Genomic DNA, 24,418 nt, shown 5'->3' with positions numbered 1-24,418 from the left:
TGGGTCACTTCATAATGATTAGATTTTCTTTTAAATAAATAAGACCCATAAAAACTTTGATCACTGTTATCACAGGCATAAAAGTACGAAGTTAAATTAACTAGACTTTCCCATGCATTCATACGAGAGACAGATTAAAACAAAAGCCAAGCCTATTAAAAAAATTCAGCAATAGTGAAATCAAACCTCTCACTATCAAAGGTGTGGAGATTCTACCTTGAAGCTGACCATAAATAATGTCCTAGGCAAACGCATGTTACAGTGAATCAGACCCTTTGATCTTCCTGCAGTTCGCCATCATTTTTTACTCCGGAAATAGACTCTTTTCTAAATCAGAATGACAAGCAGATTTCTTTGAAACACTTGGAACCCAACTGCTAACATGTTGAAAACTATAAGATAATTAGATGCTTTCAGTTCAAAATGGAAAATATATCTGTTGCTTGAAAATAATATAAATGCTGAGCAAATTAAAAGTCATTTCCTTCATCTACATTTACGGGTCCCATTTGAGTCCTCAACTCTGCCATTATTACCATAACTACTAGGAAACAAATCATTTGAGCCAGATTCATGCTTTCAGTTGCTCTTGCTCCCAATCTACAAGACAAGATGGAACGTGATCTCTTTTAAGAAAATGTGGAACTAAATGGGGCATTCTTTAATGAAACACATTGACATAGGTCAGGACTTCTCAGTCTTGACACTATTGCTATTTGGGGCTGGGTAAGTCTTTGTGGTGAGGACTCTCTGTGCATAATGGGATGTTTAACGGAATCCATGGCCTCTATTCACTAGCTGTGATAACCAAAAATGTCTCCAGACACGGCCAACACACTCTAGGGCAGGGGTCCCCCATCTCTGGGATTTACTACTTGATCATCTGAGGCGGAGCTGATGTCAAAATAATAGAAATAAAGTACACAATAAATGTAACATGCTTGAATCCTCCTCAAACCATCCCTACCCCTGTTCCATGGAAACACGGTCTTCTACAGAACTCATCCCTGGTGTCAAAAAGGCTGGGGGCTGCTGTACTGGGGCAATCCTTCCCTTACAAAGTGAAAACCACTAACAGGTCAACAAGAAGGCTTTGCTATCGCTCTTTTGAATGTCAATGCTGTGTTTGAGGGGAGAAGTTGATTTCTTTACATGAGGGGTGTGTGTGTGTGTGTGTCTATATTATAAGACCTAAACTATAAATAACAGAAGTAATTGAGAAGATTGAACATTTATTACTCAAAGCCATATAAATTCAATAATAAATAATGGTTCTCTAAAAACTATGAGCAGTCTTTTTCAAAGTCATTAGTTCTAATCATAAATGAATTTAGCAGCATTTCTTTAAATTTTTGCACCTTTGTAATGAACTCTGATAAATTCATGGAACTGGATGTTAAATAAAGAGATAGAAAGGTCTAATTTGCTGCTTCATTAAGCTAGCTTATTTCAAGACATTCCGCATATTGCTTTGAATTTCATATTTCTGAGTGGTGGAGAAAATGGTTGTATCCATCTTTAATGTAGTGTGGAAGACAATTAGGAGCTCAAATGGATTAAATCTCATTTCATCAGAGATACACACAGTGATTATTATTTTATTGCCAAATACTGTCAGCATTACATTTCTTCAACAGCTACTGTGGCACCTGACTCGCATGCTTAAATTTGCATTAAACACTGTATGGTAACAACAGTAATTTGGTCTGTGTTTTCTTACATAGCATTATTCTATTCTTCACTCTGTGTATTCACCCAACACTAGTTATAAGGGGATAAAGTTTCACATGTGCTTAATATACTAGAAACAGCTGTAGCACAGAGGAACGGGCACAGCAATGGGCTCAAAAACATGCGCACTAGTCCTAAGGCTGCCCCTTTCAATATAGGTGACCTTGGGAAGGTTACTTCCCCTAAACTAGAACTAAAAAAAAGACAATTTTCTTTCATTGTTTTAAATATTCTTTGTTATATTTTTCAAATTCTGAATGTACTGCTTTTTGAAGAAATGAAATTATATAACAAAACAATTATTCATCCCTCCATCTCTTTGACCACCCCTGTTGACAACATGCCACCAAATTTGGAAAACTCAGCAATGGCCACAAGACTGGAAAAGGTCAGTTTTCATTCCAATCCCAAAGAAAGGCAATGCCAAAGAATGCTCGAACTACCACACAATTCCACTCATCTCACACGCTAGTAAAGTAATGCTCAAAATTCTCCAAGCCAGGCTTCAGCAATACGTGAACGGTGAACTTCCAGATGTTCAAGCTGGTTTTAGAAAAGGCAGAAGAACCAGATATCAAATTGCCAACATCTGCTGGATCATAGAAAAAGCAAGAGAGTTCCAGAAAAACATCTATTTCTGCTTTATTGACTACACCAAAGCCTTTGACTGTGTGGATCACAATAAACTGTGGAAAATTCTGAAAGTGATGGGAATACCAGACCATTTGACCTGACTCTTGAGAAACCTATATGCAGGTCAGGAAGCAACAGTTGGAACTGGACATGGAACAACAGACTGGTTCCAAATAGGAAAAGGAGTACATCAAAGCTGTATATTGTCACCCTGTTTATTTAACTTATATGCAGAGTACATCATGAGAAATGCTGGGCTGGAAGAAGCACAAGCTGGAATCAAGAATGCCAGGAGAAATATCAATAACCTCAGATATGCAGACAACACCACCCTTATGGCAGAAAGTGAAGAGGAACTAAAAAGCCTCTTGAAGAAGGTGAAAAGAGGAGAGTGAAAAAGTTGGCTTAAAGCTCAACATTCAGAAAACTAAGATCATGGCATCTGGTCCCATCACTTAATGGGAACTAGATGGGGAGACAGTGGAAACAGTGTCAGACTTTATTTTGGGGGGCTCCAAAATCACTGCAGATGGTGATTACAGCCATGAAATTAAAAGACACTTACTCCTTGGAAGGAAAGTTATGACCAACCTAGATAGCATACTAAAAAGCAGAGACATTACTTTGCCAACAAAGGTCCATCTGGTCAAGGCTATGGTTTTTCCAGTAGTCATGTATGGATGTGAGAGTTGGACTGTGAAGAAAGCTGAGCGCCGAAGAATTGATGCTTTTGAACTGTGGTGTTGGAGAAGACTCTTGAGAGTCCCTTGGACTGCAAGGAGATCCAAGCAGTCCATTCTAAAGATCAGTCCTGGGTGTTCATTGGAAGGACTGATGCTGAAGCTGAAACTCCAGTATTTTGGCCACCTCATGCGAAGAGTTGACTCATTGGAAAAGACCCTGATGCTGGGAGGGATTGGGGGCAGGAGGAGAAGGGGACGACAGAGGATGAGATGGCTGGATGGCATCACCGACTTGATGGGCATGAGTTTGAGTAAACTCCGGGAGTTGGTGATGGACAGGGAGGCCTGGAGTGCTGCAATTCATGGGGTCGCAAAGAGTCGGACACGACTGAGTGGCTGAACTGAACTGAACTGAACTGATAGACCATCTCTCTTCAAATAACTAATATTAATCATTTCCTATATATCTGTCTGTAGTTTTCACCAACCTCCTCTTAACACCTACAAGCAATTTTACCCAAATACAGTATATTTCTTTCTTTTTAAGTTAAAAAATGGGATTATATTATACAAATTTTTCTTCAACTTGCTTTTATGAATAATTTTAAGATACTTAATGTTGTTTAGATTTAAAATAGTTACATAAAAAATGATATACATTAGAATGGATAAACAAAATGTTCCTACTGTATACCACAGGAAACTATATTCAATAACCTGTGGTTAATCATAATGGAAAAGAATATGAAAAAAGAATGCATATATATGTATAACTGAGTCATTCTGTTGTACATTAGTAATTAATACAACATTGTAATTCAACTACACTTTAATAAAAAATGAAAAATATAGTTGCATAATATTTTATAGTATAGATATGAATATCTATTCAACCATTTCCCTCCAGATTGATTCCACCTTGTTTCCAGTCCAAACTCTGATGCAATCAGTGGCATACATCCTGAGGCTACAGATGCTTTCCTGCAATTGGAAATGGGAAAGTACATGTCTCACGCAGATTGACTAACTTTTTTGTGATACAGTTGGCACAACTGAAAATTGAGAATCACAACGTCTATCTTCCTTCCTTCACACATTCCTACAAGGACGGGCTGAACCAGCATATGCAAAGGGCATGGTGGTTCTAGAACCTGGAGGGCCCTCAAGAAAATTTCACCTCAAGTCGAGCTGCAGCCTTTCAAAGGCACTTACTTTATCTGCATGATCTGATATGAAATTTGTATACTTGCAATAGGCTCCCCACCTCTTGAGCAAGTTTTTCAGTAGGTATCACCACTTTTTTAGTAGCTAATTCACTGTTTACAGGGATTGGTATTTAGTTTACAAAGTGCCATAGCAAGTATCACTGCAATGTAGTGCCTAAGAGCTGGGATAGATAGATGTGAGCATGAGAGAGGAACAGAGAAATCATGCACACAGTAAATTCACTTAGTATGAAGGGAAAGTCACCCAGTAATATATTTACTAGAATGCAGGATTTGGAAACTGCTCATATGGTAAAAGAATATTCTATACATTTAACACTTTACCTGGTAGCATAATCATATTTATTCTTTTAAAATATCTCAAACTGTGCAGTGCAACATCTCTCCTGGAAATAGAAGGTCTTAAAAACACATTCATATTTATATCATATTCTTTGCTCAAACCACACTTGTATTTGTGAAGCAGGAAAGTGTCAAAGGACAGTGACTATTTCATACTTACAGGCTGCAAAAGTGCACCAGACATTCTAGTTCAAGGACTTGGGTCTAGACCAGAGGTTTTTAAACTGTAGTATGTGATCCACTGAGTTAAGAAGTGAGGTTGGAGATTAAAATTAGCATTTTAAAATGAAATAGACTAATTAGAAAATGTCAGTTATAATAATAATGATAAAAATGTTACATAAATATGTGTGTGTGTGCATGCATAGCTCAGTGTTGAACATTGTTCTTACCATAGGTCACTATCAAAGACATTTACAAACCCTTGTTCTAGGGACACTTTGCTCATGAGAGCCATGGGCAGCCACCACTGTGTTGTCTGGTATCACTGCCTCTGTCTATGGTGCCCTAAAGATATGACTGGATTAGCTTTCTTGCTTCTTCTCCTATTATTCTCTCCAACATCTGTTCTTAGAAAATGAGGTTTGATTGGGTAAAGGCACAAGAAGTCGATACTAGAATTCAGGAGGCAGTCAATGTTAGTGAGATAAAAGTTTGTTTGCTTGGAGGAGGCTTCGCTCTAAAGAACTGGACCTGAAAGACCTCATTCTGGTTATCCAGGATGGAACAGGAATCCTGGGAGGGAGTCAGGGCATAGGAAAAGACAGTTGGATACCAGATGGTACTAATAAGAAGAAAGAAGGACCTCAAAGAGAGGAGGAACTCCCGGAGTCCATTAGGACATGACTTAATGGATAAAATGATACTTTGCTCCATCTTCTGGGCTCATTGAAAACCTTCCTTTCTGGTTCTTTGAGGATTCAATAAATATTTACTGAGTCTTCTCCCGGGGAAAACAGCAGCAATCAAGACAGACAAAGCCCCTACACTTGTGAAACCAACAGTCTAAGAGGATGGGAGTGGAGAGATAGTTATTCAACAAGTGACTAAAGTATACAGAGTGTCAGATGGTGGTGGAGACCACAGAGGAAAAGGAAGCAGGGAAGGGGATAGGTGTGTGTGGTGTGGGGGCTGGAGATAAGAGGTGCCAGTCGGGAAAGAGAAAGCGACAGTAGATTTAAGATTTAAAAGAAAATGTTGAAGCAAGTCATCCAGATCTCAAGGGAAGACCATTCCAGGCAGTTATATGCCTGATGTGCTTAAGAAACTTAAGGAGGCCTGGGTGACTGAGCAGAGGGTGGCAGGGGAGAGTACAGAAGGCTGAGGCCAGAGGTGTATGTGTGGGGGTGGGGGTGGGGGGGAGGTGGGAGAGGGCAGGGTCTACTTAAAGGCCTTGATTTATAATTACCTGGACATTACAGGCCATTGTGAGACTTAGAGGCCATTGTGGGGACTTTGGGTTGTGCTCCAAAAGAGATGAGATGTTACAAAAGGTGACTGATTCATTGCATTCAATTGCATTCACATGTTAAAAAAGATTACCCTGGCTACTGTGCAGTGGCAATACCTACATGCTCCCTCCAACAACACAGGTATAAAAGGGGTAATACGGAACAATACAGATGTGTGTCAAACAGAAATGCAAGTAGCAAAGAAGATGGCCAGGTAATTACAAATCAAGGTCCACTGTTCCCTTTCTTCTGCTAATTTAATAATGAGCCAGACACAAGAAGTTGGGGTTCTTGGTGACCAACGATAGTAGTCTCAACTAAAAGTGGCCAGTTAGTTAGTGTAGACGGAGGGTCAAGTCAGCTCCTGCATTCACATTCTGGCTGAATTCGGAGTATCTCCTATGAACTCTGGTTGGCACAGCCATGCCCCGAGCCCTCACACTCACACTCTCTGCACTGGGTTCTTTGCTTCTCTTGCTCATTTTCTGAAGCCAGGTCTCAGATCATGTCACTCCAACAGTCCACACTGCTAGACTATGGCCATCATCAACCCACAAGTCAACACTGTGATTTTCTGCTGCCAATTCATCCGACCCACCATGGCCTTTCCCTCTGTGGACATTGGATTCCCTTTCTTGGTTCCTCCCTTCGCAGAAAGGGAGTGAAAACTACCCCCCAAAACACCTACAAACACGTTTCTGAGCAAACTTTGTAGGCTGGGAGGGTTATAGTCTTTCTATTGAGCTACCATGAGCTTCTTTGGACCTTGCCTGCTATAGGGATGAGGAGAGAGTCAGACAAGCACCCCAAATGCGGTACCCCTGACTCCCCTGCCTGATGGGAGAGGGGTACAATCAGCCCCAGATTATTCCAAGAGCATACACTCAGACTGCCTTCCTCCAACTCTGGACTGTGTGCTGACGCTCCCGTTCTGACATCCTGACCGTCCACAGATGGGAGACTGTTCTCTCCAGTTGGGGGCCTGGTCCCAATCTCCTGCAGCATAGGCACATTGTCAGGAACCGTGACTGTGGTTGGCCCAGGTCCAGACCACCGGGTTATGGAATCTATTGTCACTCAATCAATTGCTCACAAAATGAGAAGTATTTTGACCATAAAGTTTGGTACTTATAAATACTGAATTAGCTTCCCTAACATGGAAAATGTAAATAGTATCTTGCCCTCAGAAAGGCCTTTCTTTGTAAAATCCCGCTTTGTAAAACCTGCTGCTTTCAGACACTCAGATCTGTCTGGTCAGCAGATGATCAGTTTCCGGGAGGTAGCTGGTATACATGGAATCCTGGCTCTAGTGAATGGGATTCTGTAGGTGTAATTGCTTACTTGCTCAGTTGCTTCAGTCATGTCTGACTCTTTGCGATACTATGGACCGATGGACTGTAGCCCGCCAGGCTCCTCCATCCACGGGGATTCTCCAGGTAAGAATACTGGAGTGGGTTGCCCCTTCCTTCTCCAGGGTTTTTCCCAACCCAGGGATGGAACCTCTTATGCCTCCTGCATTGGCAGGCAGGTTCTTTGCGACTAGCGCCACCTGGGAAGCTAGATGTCATGGGGAAGGCTAAAATAAATAAACAAAAACTGAACTCTTGTGGCTTTCACACAATCCACAGAGCAGAAATTCAGATGCCCTTCTCTGTGATATTCAATCACCACAACACAACAAAAGTCACTGTGCATGGTAAATGATCAGAGGATTTTTATATTTTCCTCTCTCTCCCCCATGATCACTGTGCCTTCTGACAGAAAGACACTTCCTTCCCAGTAGCAATAAAAGGGTGCTGGGGTGAGGAGTCCCTCAACACCAATTAAATGAATTGGTTTGGTTAGCCTCTAAGCCGTGTCCAACTCTGCGATTCCATGGACTAGCTCACCAGGTTTCTTTGTCCATGGGATTCTCCAGACAAGAATACTGGAGTGGGTTGCCATTTCTTTCTCCAGGAGATCTTCCCAAACCAGGGATTGAACCAAGGTCTCTGCATTTTAGGCTGAAACCTGAACCACCAGGGAAGCCCCAAATAATTGAATACTGATTACTAATTAAAATAATTTTTTTCACTTTATTGTTTGACTTTTCTAATCTTCATTTTTTAAGAAAACTCTTTTTCTAACATACAGGAAAGTATCCACCTGCCCCTAGATATAATAATTCTCGATATTTTGCTAAATTTGCTTCAGATGAAAATTTTCCCAAAGAAACAAAAATTATAGATTCAGTAGAAGTTTCTTTTACCCTCTTCTCCTTCCTTTCTCAGAGGTGCAATGAAGCAAATGTTCTAATTTTTTCCTTTTATTCTTTTTAAATCTTTTACTACATTCAGTGTAAGGAGTATAAAGCATAATTTGAAATGTTATTATGGAACACTTTAAAGAAAATTAGAGGGAATGGTATAGGAACTCTGTTTGGGGTTTTTAAACATCTGAGTAAATGGTATCTTTTCCCCAGGTCCTCTTGCAATTTGGTTTTCCATGCCTCACCACCTTATTGAGGTGTGCATTCAGTTGGACAGACAGAGATCTGTTTCATACATTTTAATTACTCTGGAAAATTCCACTCTAGGAATGGCTAAAACTTACTTATCTTCCCTCTGATGGTGGAACATTAGGTAAAGTTGCGCTTCTTGGATATTAGTGGGGTTGAACATTTTTTTCAGGATTCCTCTTCTGTGATGTACCTAAGCATTTCATTGACTACTTTCAGATTGGGATGCATATCTGTCTCCTGTGGATTCATTTGACAGGACTTTTTCTTTTTATATATAGTACACTGCATCTTTATTTATTTTTTTTTGGCTGCACTGTGTCTTTCTCCAGTTGCAGTGAGCAGAGGCTATTCTCTAGCTGCAGTGTGAGGGCTTCGCATTGCCGTGGCTTCCCCTGTTGTGGAGCACGGGCTCTTTGGGTGCCCAGGCTTCAGAAGTTGTTGTGTATGGGCTCAGAAGTTGCAGCTCACGGGCTCCAGAGTTTGGGTTCAGTAGTTGTGGTGCATGAGCTCAGTTGCCCTGTGGCATGTGGGATCTTCTTGGACCAGAGATTCATTTGGGGTCCCTTGCATAGCAAGGTAGATTCTTAACCACTGGACTGCCAGGGAAGCCTGTTTGACTGGATTCTACTCATGAGTAAGCACTTAGTTCAGAAATGAGGCCAGGGACTGGGAATACAAAACAAATGAGGCACAGTCTGCATCCTGGAGTACTTCTCAGTTTCATGGGGAAGAACAATGCATGTATGAACACATGTCATGCAATAAAGACAAAGTCTGAGGGACATGGGACCACAGAAGGGGGAGGTGTAGTATTCAAGACCCTTTCAGTTGAAAATAGTAGAAACCCAACCCAAATGTTATAAAGGAGATTTATTGACTCATGTCAATTGAAGATATGGCATGGCTGATCCAGGGCTTGTACAGAACTTTCTAGATTTCCTCTTTTCTCATTCACCTCTCATCTTTGCTTCTCTTTGTGTGTTGGGCTGATTCTTTGTACACAAAGAGGCTCTCTCTAAGCCACAGTGTTGGGAAGTTGGGAGTGGTAGTGCGGAGGCCGTGGTAGGAAGCTGACAGCTGAATTCCAAGGACTAATTGTTCACAGTTTGGAGAGAGAGAGAAATTAACTTGCGTTACCCTGGTGTGGAAAATTCATGGAAATGAGGCCAAGTGGAACAATTGGTATTATGAGTAGCCCAGTGTAGTGATGGCATAATCCTGCAAGAGGTAGAACAGGATTATGGGAGTGTGTGTATATTGCAGCACTACAGTTGTTAGCTTCGCCGTAATTACATGGAAAGGGGAGGAACTTTTCATCAGAACACTGAACAGATGGAAACAAGAGAGAAACATATAACAGAAGGATACTGGAAAAAGTCTCTAAGAGAGGTGCATTTTTGGCCCCATTTAGAGTCCACTGAGACGCTGATGTAGAAACACTGGGTTTGGATACAGAAGATTATGATAACAATACCCACACTGACATTTATAAGCTGTGGGATTCTGTTCAGTTCAGTTCAGTCGCTCAGTCATTTCTAAGTCTTTGCAGCCCCATGGACTGCAGCACGCCAGACCTCCCTGTCCATCACCAACTCTCAGAGTTTACTCAAGCTCATGTCCATTGAGTCGGTGATGCCATCCAACCACCACATCCTCTGTCGTCCCCTTCTCCTCCCACCTTCAATCTTTCCCAGAAACAGGGTCTTTTCCAATGAGTCAGTTTTTCGCATCAGGTGGCCAAAGTATTGGAGTTTCAGCTTCAGCATCAGCTCTTCCAATGAATATTCAGTGATCTCCTTTAGGATGGACTGGTTGGATCTCCTTGCAGTCCAAGGGACTCTCAAGAGTCTTCTCCAACACCACAGTTCAAAAGCATCAGTTCTCCGGCACTCAGCTTTCTTTATAGTCCAATTCTCACATCCATACATGACTACTGGAAAAACCATAGCTTTGACTAGATGGACCTTAACTAATCGTTAACCACTCTGATCTGATCCTGTTTCTTTATCTGTAAAATGAGGATGATTCTGTCAACTTTCTACTGCTATGGTGACAATAAATAGTATAACTATCCATATATTTTCAGTGGATGTCTTCAAGTCACCTTCCATAATGAGACATTGGACAATTCTACAGAGATCTTGGTGGTGCTAGGGTTGTAAGTCTTTATCCTTCTGCATTAACATTTAATTGTTTATGTTAAGAATGATACTGACTGAAAATACTCTCAAAATACAATGTATATTTAATTGTTATTTCATTCTTGATACATTCCCACTGATACCTTTGGTAGTGACAGTCAATCTTTTTTAATCTTCAGTTGAGAGCAAGAGTGGATTCATTGGTTTCTAATACTATATTTTTTAAAGGACACATTTTTTAAGCATTAGCAATTTTTTAAAGTCTTTCTCTGAGATCCTGAAACCTTGTTATTTTGAACTGGAATTAGAGAATGTTTCTGACATATTCCAAATCATTTCTCCAAACAAGGATGCAAACAAATGTTTTACATTAAGGAGAAATATAAATGGGAAAGGGCTTTTTGAACAACAGGTAATGATATTTCAAGGACAATGTAGAACTATTCATTTCTGATACTCTCATTAGCATTCCTAGCAACAGGCATATACGTCTCTCAATTTCTGTGTAGTTCTGTTAATCTCTCTACACAATATTCAATTTTCTTACCACGATTCAGCTGATTTATTATTTCCCTCTTGTCTTTTAAACGCTAAAGATGCAATGTAACCCCATAAATTTGTTTCAGTCTCTCAGCTTCCATACTTAAGGTTGTTAATGCCCCCCAAATATCCTTTGCTTACATCACTCCTTTAAATGTGCTCTTTCTTGCCCAATGAGTTGTTACATAATTACATGGGGCCAGTAACAATGTCATCTTGTTTTTATAGTTTTATGATTAAGGATATAAAAATGAACTGAATTGAATAAAATGTTATATTTGCAAAATACAAGGATTGCTGTCACAGTTTTCACATATAAATGATAGAGTGTGTATATATTTAAAATTGAATTTTCCTAGTATATAGATTAAAAATGTGTTGATAAAAAATCATTATATTAATGTGTGACCTGATGATTATCTGTACATGGAGTACACCTTCTTTAGAAAAGGGTTAAAATAATTATGCAAGATTTACTTTTCCACCCTGCCCATTATAACCAAAAGTTTTTTTATTGAATATTTACACTTAAAGTTATAGTGCTTGAGAAAGGAGAAAAACCTTTTAATGGGAACAATTCCCATACCATACAATTCTCAACCTGCTTACAGCTCTGAGAGTACTGGGGAGAAGTCAGGGTGACAACTGTGTCCCAGTTTGCCAGGGACGAGAGGGTTCCTGGGAGGTGGGAGTTTCAGTGCTGAAATCCCAGCCAACTGGGATGAACTGGTTCCCAGCCCCATGAGGAGTCTGGCCTCAGTTCTTTATGCCTACCCCTCTGCATCCATACTTTTGTCATGACTTCACTGTGGACAATATAAACCTTGTATTCCTTGACTTTAGGCTTGGCCAAGTGGCTTGTTTTGGCAAAAAAAATATGGGTCTAAATAACAGGAGGCTTGAGGGGTCTTGTGTGTTTCTGTTTTCTCTCTTACATCTCTGCCACACAAATGCTCTGCACTAGACCTGTCAGCACACTAGCCCAAGGGGGATGTGAGGCAAGCGGTGCAGAGCATCCCGGCTGACACAGAGACCTGCAGAGAGAGAGAAGCAGCAATACCCAGATGAGCCCAGATGAGATCCGCAGAACCCTGGCCAAAGCACAGACGTATGAGTAGAAAATGCTTAATGTTATAATACCACTAAGATTTTGTGCTTATCTATTGTACAGAATTACTGTAACAAAAGCGAATTGATAGAAGTGGTCAACAAGTTTTTATTCAATACAGTAAATATTTATCGGTTGACCACATGCTAGGTCCGGGGGCCACAATAACAAGCAAGACGGACAGAATTGTTATTTTCATAGAATATCTGTTATTGCATGGGTCCTTGTGATCCTTTTGGGAAGGTCTGCAAAGCCAAAATTATCCTCATAATAATACTAAAACATTATTTGCCTTTTCTCCTATTTTAATGTACTGACATTTGCATCGATGATATGGACAACAGTGAGTGTAACTTGTAATTTCCTGATACAAATCAAGGTGGGGATGCTGAACTGCAGGGGGAGTCATTTTATTCACCAGCCTCACTCACTTTCAGTTACAACATGTCAGTTTCACTTATGATAGTCCTTGATGAAGTAATAAAAATTAGAGATTTGATTCAATTTCCACCCTTGGGGTTAATCTTTTTTTTTCTTTTTAATTTATTTTTTTATTGGGGTTAATCTTTTTAATCATCTGTATGACATCCTAAGATATGCCCCTAAAGGACTTCTGCCTACTATAATGGAGTAGTCACTATTTGATTGAAAATTGGTTACTGCTTTAGCTGGCAAAGTCAAATCCCTGTCTCACAACACACTCAAAAAAAGTATATTCAGCTAAGACTAAAGCTGTAAATACAAAAACCTAACAGTATTAGGAGGAAATATACAAGGACGCAATTTTTTACAACCCTGAACTAGGATACTTCTTTCTCAGCATTGCATAAAGACCAGAAAGCCCAAGGGACTTCAGTGTTTTCTTTTACATACTTCAGTATTGTTTTAATTTCTCTGACGTTATTTTTATAATAAAAATAATTAGACTAACCCCACTAAAAAAAAAAGTCTCTGTCAGCATTCTTCACAAATTGCAACACAGGATTCATTGATGTCATATGAAGAACCAGCAAGTTTTAAACAATTATTACACAACCAATCACGGTTTAACGGTAAATCTCATCAGAAAACAAGTCTAGACAATCCAAGACTCTTCAGACCACTCATCATGCAAAATCAGCACTGGATCCCCTTGAGAGTAATGGCCCATTATATAAATTATGTAATTTCCCTGGACGTTCCAGAGAGTGAGGAACTTTAAAAAAAGTTCATGACAGTTTACTAAAACAAAAATCAGAGAGGGTAAACACAATCTTATGATGTTCTGGTTGCAATAGTCAATTGTTAACAGCTTCCCTTAATCTTTTTCAGGCCTAAAGCGTCTTCTTCTTAGGATATGGTGCCAAACCCTATAGCTTCAAATTAATTCTTATTATAGAGCCGTGCAATGATTACTTTTTAAGTGGCAGCCCACAGAAATGGGAAGGATATGAGTCAGGTTCTTAGGTTTTCACAAGGCTTGTGTTAACACATACCATGCCCTTAGAAAAAGACACCCCTCCTCTGAGGGGATAACAAGTTGGAAAAAAACAAATTAGAAAAAGGTTCCTCCTCTGAGTGGAAGAGTTAGAAAGAGACAACCCTTTCTCTGGGTGGATTCAGCAAAGCATTAGCTGGATTTCCACCACCCTTAGCTCCCATGGCTCAAAATCTTTGGAGGGTACAGCCTGGCTAGCTGTGTGCTACTGTACCACATCTTCACAAAGTAAACTCAGCTTCCTCTCTGGTTACAGAATGAAACTTTATTGAAGCAATAATAGGCAATATGCATCCATGCAGTATCATTCCTCCTTGAATTATTTGTGACACAAGGCTTATTTTGACATTGAATCTTTGAGACAGAGGGATAAAGGGATATAATCTTAAAGTTCTATCTTTTATTATGTTAGAGCAGCAATCAGGAAACAACAGCCCAAAAACCAAAGCCACCAGGCTTTATAAAGTTTTATTGGAACACACCCATGCTTGTGCACGTATATACTGTCTATGGATCCTATCAATCCACAAGAGCAGAGTAGTTGCGATAATCACAGCTCACAAAGCTTCAAATATTTATTATCTGGCCCTTGAGAGGAAAAATTTGCCAACTCCTATATTAGATGACCAAATAGCACTACCTCTGTCATTCCAAGTCAGCCTTATCCTACATGTCATTAATGAATTGTAATTTAATGCTAATACTACTGTATATAAGATGAATTATATAATAAACAGTCATGTCCATCAAATTTCTGTATATAAACAACTTTTTAAATGCTGATAATTTCTAACCTCAAATTAAATTCAGCCTCAAGGTTTCCATGAAACTAATTGGATTTCCGCAAAACTAAAGTTTAAGGAAGGCAGTATCCATTGGGCTATTGAGTATCTCTTAATAAAGAACTCAGGTCACAAATTCCTCTGTAAAATCATGAAAAGAAAAACAGAAACAGACTCACAGACATAGAGAACAGATTTGTGGTTGCCAAGTGGCTAGGGGTGGGAGAGGGGTGGATTGGGTGTTTGCAATTAGCAGACGCAAACTATTATATAGAGAATGGATAAACAACAAGGTTCCAAGGTCCCATCGTACATGAAATGATATTCAGTACCCTATGATAAACTGTAATGGAAAAGAATATGAAAAACAAAGTATACATACATATAACTGAATCACTTTGCTATACAGTGGAAATTAACACTACATTGTAAATCAACTATACTTCAATAAAACAAATTTTTAAAAATCATGGAAGAGAAAACATTGTCTTTGCAGATGAGCTCATTCAGTGCCTTTGCAACACAGAAAGGAGTATGCAATTTAACTTCTTTTACTGGACTGCTAGGGCTACCAGATCACCTGACCTGCCTCTTGAGAAATCTGTATGCAGGTCAGGAAGCAACGGTTAGAACTGGACATGGAATAACAGACTGGTTCCAAATTGGGAAAGGAGTACATCGAGGCTGTATATTGTCACCCTGCTTATTTAACTTATATGCAGAGTACATCATGAGAAATGCTGGGCTGGATGAAGCACAAGCTGGAATCAAGAATGCTGGGAGAAATATCAATAACCTCAGATACACAGATGACTCCACCCTTATGGCAGAAAGTGAAGAAGAACTAAAGAGCCTCTTGATGAAAGTGAAAAGAAGAGAGTAAAAAAGTTGGCTTAAAACTCAGCATTCAGAAAACTAAGATCATGGCATCTGGTCCCATCACTTCATGGCAAATAGATGGGGAAACAATGGAAACAGTGACAGACTTCATTTTTGGGGGTTCCAATATCACTGCAGATGGTGATTGCAGCCATGAAATTAAAAGACGCTTGCTCCTTCGAAGAAAAGTTATGACCAACCTAGACAGCACATTAAAAAGCAGAGACATTGCTTTGCCAACAAAGGTCCATCTAGTCAAAGCTATGGTTTTTCCAGTAGTCATGAATGGATGTGAGAGTTGGACTGTGAAGAAAGCTGAGCACCGAAGAATTGATGCTTTTGAACTGTGGTGTTGGAGAAGATTCTTGAGGGTCCCTTTGACCTTAAGGAGATCCAACCAGTTCATCATAAAAGAAATCAGTTCTGAATATTCATTGGAAGGACTGATGCTGAGGCTGAAGCTCCAATACTTTGGCCACCTTATGTGAAGAACTGACTCATTTGAAAAGACTCTAATGCTAGGAAAGATTGAAGGTGGGAGGAGAAGGGGACGACAGAGGATGAGATAGTTGGATGGCATCACCAACTCAATGGACATGAGTTTGAATAAACTTTGAGAGTTGGTGATGGACAGGGAGGCCCGGTGTGCTGCAGTCCACGGGGTTGCAAAGAGTCGGACACGAATGAATGACTGAACTGAACTGAACCTAAAGTAACTTCTCAACTCCAATGTAGCACATCCTAAACTATCTTTTGTTCTGTTTGCTTTGTCTTATTTTTATATTATGTGGTATTACCTTTATTCCTGTTTTGAAAGGAGCAAGTTCTATAAATCATCTTTTATTAAACATCTTGGCCCAGTGTTCCTTTCACCAACAATAGTATGGTGGAGGGACTGCACAGACTCTGAGAGGATAACAGGCAGGAAGGCCAGGGGTCTCCAAACGGAGGAAACAGGCTGCAAGTCTCAGACATTTTTATCTCTCTTAAGTGGCAGGAGGAAACAAACTAGAGATATTTTTTTTCCTTCTCTATACAAATTTAAAAGGAGGTTTCTCTTAAAATGCTCTGTTGCCATGACACCTGGTTTCACCTGAAGCTAACTATGCTCAAACCTTGAGTTAATCAATACATTTTTTCTTATGGAAATGTTTGTCTTAAGCTATGTTAATGTACCCCAGACTCTGTCTTCAAGTTGGTTCCGCCAAATGGCTCAACCTACTTGACAAACCAGTATGTTATACTCAGATATTGTTCCCCTAATCTATGTAAACGAAGCTATTTGAATGGTAATCTGCCCTTCTACAAGATTCAAGTCAATCATTTTATGGCCTGAGATGAATTATCTGGTGCCATTCTGAGTTTTAAGACATTCCTGGAGAAGGAAATGGCAACCCACTCTAGTATTCTTGCCTGGAAAAGTCCATGCACAGAGGAGCCTGGCGGGCTGCAGTCCATGGGGTTACATGACTGAGCATGTGTGCATGAGGGTGGAGGGAGATGGGTTGGTAGCAATAAACTGGTAAAACTAAAAAAAATAAAAAATAAAAAAATAAGACATTCCTTTCTTTTCATTAACAGACTGCTAGTGACTATATAACATCCAGCTGAAGACTAGCAGGGGGTACTCTTTCTGCTCCCTTCTGATGCCTATGTCAGAAGCTTTCTCTATCTCCTTTACACTTTAATAAAACTTTATTACACAAAAGCTCTGAGCGATCCAGCCTCGTCTCTGGCCCTGGATTGAATTCGTCTCCTCCAGAGGCCAAGAATCCTGGCGTCTTATCGTTCAGCAACAACCTTTCAGCTCCATGCCAACCAGACCAGGGTTCACACCTTAGCTCTAGCCCTTACTAGCAGCGTGCCCTTGAACAACTTATTTAACAACTCTGAGCCTCAGTTTCTTCATGGATAAAATGAAACAATAACACTTACCTTGCCAAGTTACCAGGAGATTTAAAATGAATATATGTAAAGTATAAATGAAATCAAATTACACCATATGTTTTTACTGTTAAAGATTAAATCACAGGCCACAAAATGGCATCACTAGTACTAAAGCCCAGGATACCAAACCCTAGATTTAATACCTGGCCTAACTGTAGTTCTGACCATCCCCAGGAGTATAATTTTTCAATTTAATTTTTTATTTTATTATTATGTAAAATAAAATTGAAATAACTACCAGGATAAGTCTACCAATCATCTGTCTCCATATAAAGGCATTACAATATTATTGACCATGTTTCTTATGCTATATTATCATATTCCTGTGACTTATATAACTAGAGTATTTGTACCTCTTAATCCCCTCACCTATTTTACCCATCCTCTCACTGTCTTGAAATTTGGCAATTACTCATCTGCTCCCTGTTATCTATGAGTCTATTTCATTTCATTTACTTGTTTGCTTGACTTTTAGATTCCACATGTGAGATCATACGGTATTTGTCCTTCTCTGTCAGACTTATTTCACTTAGCATAACACCATTTAAAATATCCACATTGTCACAAGCATCAGATGAAAGAGTTTTTGCAGAGCAAAATGAAAAGGACACCTACTGAATGGGAGACAATATTTGCAAATGATATATTTGATAAGGGAATAATATTCAAAACATATAAAGAACTCATACAACTCAATATCAAAACAACAACAAAAACAACCTCATTAAAAAATGGGTAGAGGACTTAGATATTCATCCAAAGAGGACATACAGATGGCCAACAGATACATGAAAAGATGCTCAACATAACTAAACGTCAGGGAAATGCAAATCAAAGCCGTAATGAGATACCACCTTAACAACGGTCACAATGGCCATCATCAAAAGACAACAAATAACCAGTCGGTGAAGATGTGGAGAAAAGGGAACCCTCTTGTACTGGTTGGTAGGAATGTAAAATGACACAGTCACTATTGAAAACAGTATCAGCTCAGTTCAGTTCAGTCACTCAGCCATGTCCTACTCTTTGAGACCCCATGAACCGCAGCACGCCAGGCCTCCCTGTCCATCACCAACTCCTGGAGTCCACCCAAACCCATGTCCAATGAGTCGGTGATGCCATCCAACCATCTCATCCTCTGTCGTCTCTTTCTCCTCTTGCCCTCAATCTTTCCCAGCATCAGGGTCTTTTCCAATGAGTCAGCTCTTCGCATCAGGTGGCCAAAGTATTGGAGTTTCAGCTTCAGCATCAGTCCTTCCAATGAACACCCAGGACTTATCTCCTTTAGGATGGACTGGTTGGATCTCCTTGCAGTCCAAGGGACTCTCAAGAATCTTCTCCAACACCGCAGTTCAAAAGCATCAATTCTTCAGCGCTCAGCTTTCTTCACAGTCCAACTCTCACATCCATACATGACCACTGGAAAAACTATAGCCTTGACTAGATGGACCTTTGTTGGCAAAGTAATGTCTCTGCTTTTTAATATGCTATCTAGATTGGTCATAACTTTCCTTCCAAGGAGTAAACACCTTTTAATTTCATTGCTGTAATCACCATCTGCAGTGATTTTGGAGCCCAGAAAAATAAAGTCAGTCACTGTTTCCACTGTTTCCCCATCTATCTGCCATGAAGTGATGGGACCAGATGCCATGATCTTAGTTTTCTGAATGTTGAGCTTTAAGCCAACTTTTTCACTCTCCTCTTTCACTTTCATCAAGAGGCTTTTTAGTTCCTCTTCACTTTCTGCCATAAGGGTGGTGTCGTCTGCATATCTGAGGTTATTGATATTTCTCCTGGCATTCTTGATTCCAGCTTGTGCTTCTTCCAGCCCAGCATTTCTCATGATGTACTCTGCATATAAGTTAAATAAGCAGGGTGACAATATACAGCCTTGACGTACTCCTTTTCCTATTTGGAACCAGTCTGTTGTTCCATGTCCAGTTCTAACTGTTGCTTCCTGATCTGCATACAGGTTTCTCAAGAGGCAGATCAGGTATGAAGACCACTAAAAATATATAAAAGTAGAAGTGCCATACAATCTAGCATTTTAACTTCTGGGTATTTACCTGGAGAAAATGAAAACACTAATTTGAAAAGATGTATGCATTCCAATGCTCACTGCAGCATTATTTACAATAGCCAAGGTATGAAAGCAACCTGAGAGACTCCAACAGTAGATAAATAGGACAGAAGATAAGGTATTTAGATGAGGGTATAATGAAATATTATTCAGCCATTAAAAAAAGTAGAACCCAGCAATGTAACTTTACCAATGAGATAATGAGTATGATGGATCCTCACTCTCCCACCAAAAGAAGGTGACCTGGTCTGAATCAATCCTTTCTTCTCTTTTGCTCATAGCTTCCTCATCCCACCCTCCTTCTGCCTATAAAAACTGTCTATACTGTACAACTGCTTCCCTGATAGCTCAGTTGGTAAAGAATCCGCTTGCAATGCAGGAGACCCCAGTTCGATTCCTGGGTTGGGAAGATCTGCTGGAGAAGGGACAGGCTACCCACTCCAGTATTCTTGGGCTTCCCTTGTGGCTCAGCTGGTAAATAATCTGCCCACGTTGCGAGAGACCTGGGTTCGATCCCTGGGTTGGAAAGGTCCCCTGGAGAAGGGAAAGGCTACCCACTCCAGTATTCTGGCCTGGAGAATTCCACAGACTGTATAGTCAATGTGGTCACAAAGAGTCAGACACGAATGAGTGATTTTTACTTTCATACTGTACAATCCCTCAGAGCATCCTTATATTTATTAGATGGGATGTACCTGATTTATGAATCAATAATACAATCAATTAGATCTTCAAATTTACTAGGCTAAATTTTTAAACTCCACCTAATATTCTTGTGATATTAAACATAATTTTTAATTTAAAACATCTAAATAGAACTTGAGATAGCTTTGCCATGGATCATATTCAATGACTCTATCATAATGTTATATAAGAACCTTCGCACAGCATCTTTGACAATAAAGTAACATTTTGTTACACCCAAATTTTATTAAAAAATACTATTCCTGATTAACAATAAATAATATTTGTAATTTTCTTTGCAAATGTGCTCTAGAGGTAGCTTTCTTATCTGTCTGATAATCAAAATCACTGAGAGGAGTTGTTGAAATTCTTTCCTTGGCATAGTCATGTTTATGATCCTAAATCAATATTTTGCAAATGGAATAAACTGATAATTTGCTCAAAACACTTTCCCACATAACATTTAATAACTCATCTTTGAAATGGCATTGTTTATAACATTACAGCCTCAATTTATAGCAGAATGTTCAGATTATGTGGAGGCCAAATCAAAATGTATCAGATACAAATCATGATAAAAATAACAACTATTATTTTGACAACAAAGATTTAGGTAGGACTTACCTGAAAAATGAACAGGACAGCATACTCACGAACTATATGGAGCTTATTACTTCTGACCCTAAAAACAGCACAGAATGAAAATCAGAGATTAGTACAGACAGAAAAAAAATAGGAAAATTATGAAAGAAAAACAGAGCCTGTCTTCTGAGAAACCTTCAGGCAGGTCAAGAAGCAATAGTTAGAACCAGACATGGAGAAATGGACTGGTTCAAAATTGGGAAAGGAGTACATCAAGGCTGTATATTGTAACCCTGCTTATTTAACTTATAGCTTATATGTAACTTATACTTAACCCATGCAAAATGCTGGGCTGGATAAAGCACAAGCCGGAATCAAGATTGCCAGGAGAAATATCCACAACCTCGGATATGTAGATGATACCACTCTATTGGCAGAAAGCAAAGAGAAACTAAAGAACCTCTTAATAAAGGTGAAAGAGGAGAGTGAAAAAGCTGACTTAAAACCCAACATTCAAAAAACGAAGATTATGGCATCCAGTCTCATCACTTCACAGGAAATAGATGGAGAAAGAGTGGAAACAGCGACAGATTTTATTTTCCTGGGCTTAAAAATCACTGCAGATGGTGACTGCAGCCACAAAATGAAAAGATGCTTGCTCCTTGGAAGAAAAGCTATGACAAACCTAGGCAGTATTAAAAACCAGAGACATCACTTTGCTGACAAATGTCTATAAAGTAAAAGCTATGCTTTTTCCAATAGTCATGTATGGAGGTGAGAGTTGGACCATAAAGAAGGGTGAGCACCAAAGGATAGATGCTTTTGAACTATGGAGAAGATTCCTGAGAGTTCCTTGGACAGCAAGAAGATCAAACCAGTCCATAATAAATGAAATCAACCCCGAATATTCTTTGGAAGGACTGATGCTAAAGCTGAAGCTCCAGTACTTTGGCCATCTGATGCAAAGAGCTGACTCACTGGAAATGACCCTGATGATGGGAAAGATTGAGGGCAAGAGAAGGGGGCAACAGAGGATGAGATAGTTGGATGGTATCACTGACTAAATGGACATGAGTTTGAGCAAACTCAGGGAGACAGTGAAAGACAGGGAAGTCTGACTTGCTGCAGTTCATGGAGTTGCAAAGAGTTGGACATAACTTAGCTACTGAACAACAACGCTTTAGTATAAGAATTTGAGATGTACTTATGCTAAAAATAATTATTCATTGCTGATCTAAAATTCTAATTTAATTAGGCATTTTGTGTGTGTATGTGCAAAACCTAGAACCCCTTGCAAAAGGGAGAACTTTTAGGTGACAACTTATTGTTCTGGCAGCTGTGGGGCAATCAACCACTAGTCCTAGAGAAAAACCCAAAGACTGAAATCAATGTACAATAGAACTTCTAGAGTCCTAAGAAATTTCATCCAGTATTAACACTCAACAAACATTCAACAAAGTTTGGCCTGATGTCTTTTATTTTAAAAATGACAAAAACTTGATCTGGTTGGTTGCATGCAGGAGGGAAGAGGGGTAAGAAAAATTCATATTGATCTATTTTTTTTTCAGCTTTTGAAACTGTAAAACTTTTATGTAACTATCACAATATAGCAAAGCTAATTAACTCTAGTTTATCTCATTCAGTTTATCCTGTATGTCATATTCCTACCATCTTCAGATGATTGCTAAAGAGTATTTCTCGTATTTGTGTATTAGCAAACTTCCTTTTGCCTTATCCTGCGAAACAAATCACCCGCAGGCTTTCTCTTGGTTGAGTGGCTAAGTAATGACTTGATCACAAGTATTATTTTGAGCTCTGCATTTGTAAAATGCTTTACATACAATAATCTATGGGAACCCTCCTACATTGTTGGTGGGAATGCAAACTGGTGAAGCCACTATGGCGAATACTATGGAGGTTCTTTAAAAAAACTAAAAGTAGAGTTACTCTATGATCATCTAGCAATCCCGCTCCTGGGCATATACCCGGCAAAGACAAAAATTAATTTGAAAAGATACATGCACCTCAATATTCATAGCACCACTATTTACAATAGCCAAGACATGGAAGCCAATCTAAATGTCTATTGACAGATGAATGAATAAAGAAGATGTGCTGTATACACACACACACACACACACACACACACACACACATATATTGTGTGTGTGTGTGTATATATACATACACACAATGGTCCCTTCATGGATTACAGTCTTGCTGTGGCTAAGGGACTTGCATAACTCAATGAAGCTACGAGCTATGCCATGCCGGGCTACCCAAGATGGACAGGTCATAGTGAAGAGTTCTGACAAAATGTGGTCCTCTGGAGGAGGGAAGGGCAAACCACTCCAGTATTCTTGCCATGAGAACCCCATGAACAGTATGAAAAGACAAAAAGATATGACACTGAAAGATGAGGAGTCCCCAGGTCGGAAGATGTGCAGTATGCCACTGGGGAAGAGCAGAGGGCAATTACTAATAGCTTCAGAAAGAATGAAGTGGTTTGGCCAAAGCAGAAATGATGCTCAACTATGGGTGTGTCTGGTGGTGAAAGTAAAGTCTGATGCTGTAAAGAAAAATATTGCATAGGAACCTGAACTGTTAGGTCCATGATGTGGTAAACTGGACGTGGTCAAGCAGGAGATGGCAAGAGTGAACGTCAACATCTCAGGAATCAGTAAACTAAAATGGATGAGAATTGTTGGCGAATTTAATTCAGATGGCCATTTTATCTACTTCTGTGGGCAAGAATTCCTTAGAAGAAATGAAGTTTCCCTCATAGTCAACAAAAGTCCAAAATGCAGTCCTTGGGTACGATCTCAAAAATGACAGAATGGCCTCAGTTAGTTTCCAAGCAAACCATTCAACATCACAGTAATCCAAGTCTATACCAAAACCACTGATGCCAAAAAAGGTGAAGTTGACTGGTTCTATGCATCCCTACAACATCTTCTAGAACTAACACCAAAAAAAGATGTCCTTATCATCATAGGAGATTGGAATGCAAAAGTAGGAAATCAAGAGATACTTGGAGTAACTGTCGGGAGCTGCCAGGACATGCCTGGGTGGTGACAAGGTCACAGGACGAGAAAGGAACCTGCAAGGCAGCTCTTCCCCCTGAGGTTGTCCCGGGGGCCCGGTATGTCCCTCTCCTCCTTCTGTCTTACTGTTGTTGGGCTTTCTATTAATTTTTGAAAATATAAGATATAGTAATAAGGCCTCCCTGGAAAAGCCTAACCCTTTTTGGAGATGCTCATGATTGCTCTGGCTCAGGACACGACCACAAACATCAAGTCAAAAAAGAAAAGGCCACAGGTAGAGTTTGGCTGCTTGCTTAAAAGATTATAATGTTCTAGAATAGTAAAGAGTAGAGGCATTTAGATTTAGAAGTAGATATACTGCTTCAGTTTACTTGCTCCTTGGTTGAGAGGGTTTTCATTATTGCTATTTCCTTGCTGCTACTTGTTCACTGTTTCCCTTTCTTTAAATAACATGGAAGATTATGGGTATTTTTGTAGAGTTAGGAAATGGGGTACATAGGATTTCAATGGAAGATTTATATTAACCAGCTTCACTGCCATTATCTCACTATTAATAGAGAGGTGTTTTGCTGCTTTAGAGGTGTTTTT

At 39.5% G+C, this 24,418-nt stretch overlaps 1 long non-coding RNA gene across 1 annotated transcript in view; it reads right to left on the bottom strand.

Annotated features, from left to right (window-relative positions):
- LOC133045757 (uncharacterized) overlaps nt 1-24,418 on the bottom strand; it is a 315,619-nt gene that overhangs the window by 31,424 nt on the left and 259,777 nt on the right. Inside the window, exon 4 of the long non-coding RNA XR_009690332.1 lies at nt 20,829-20,886. This is a non-coding gene — a long non-coding RNA (uncharacterized LOC133045757). The remainder of the gene's footprint in view (nt 1-20,828; nt 20,887-24,418) is intronic.

This window comes from Dama dama, chromosome 24 (genome assembly GCF_033118175.1).
Source record: "Dama dama isolate Ldn47 chromosome 24, ASM3311817v1, whole genome shotgun sequence".
Taxonomy (NCBI): Eukaryota; Metazoa; Chordata; class Mammalia; order Artiodactyla; family Cervidae; genus Dama; species Dama dama.
This window is presented reverse-complemented; position numbering and strand designations above follow the sequence as displayed.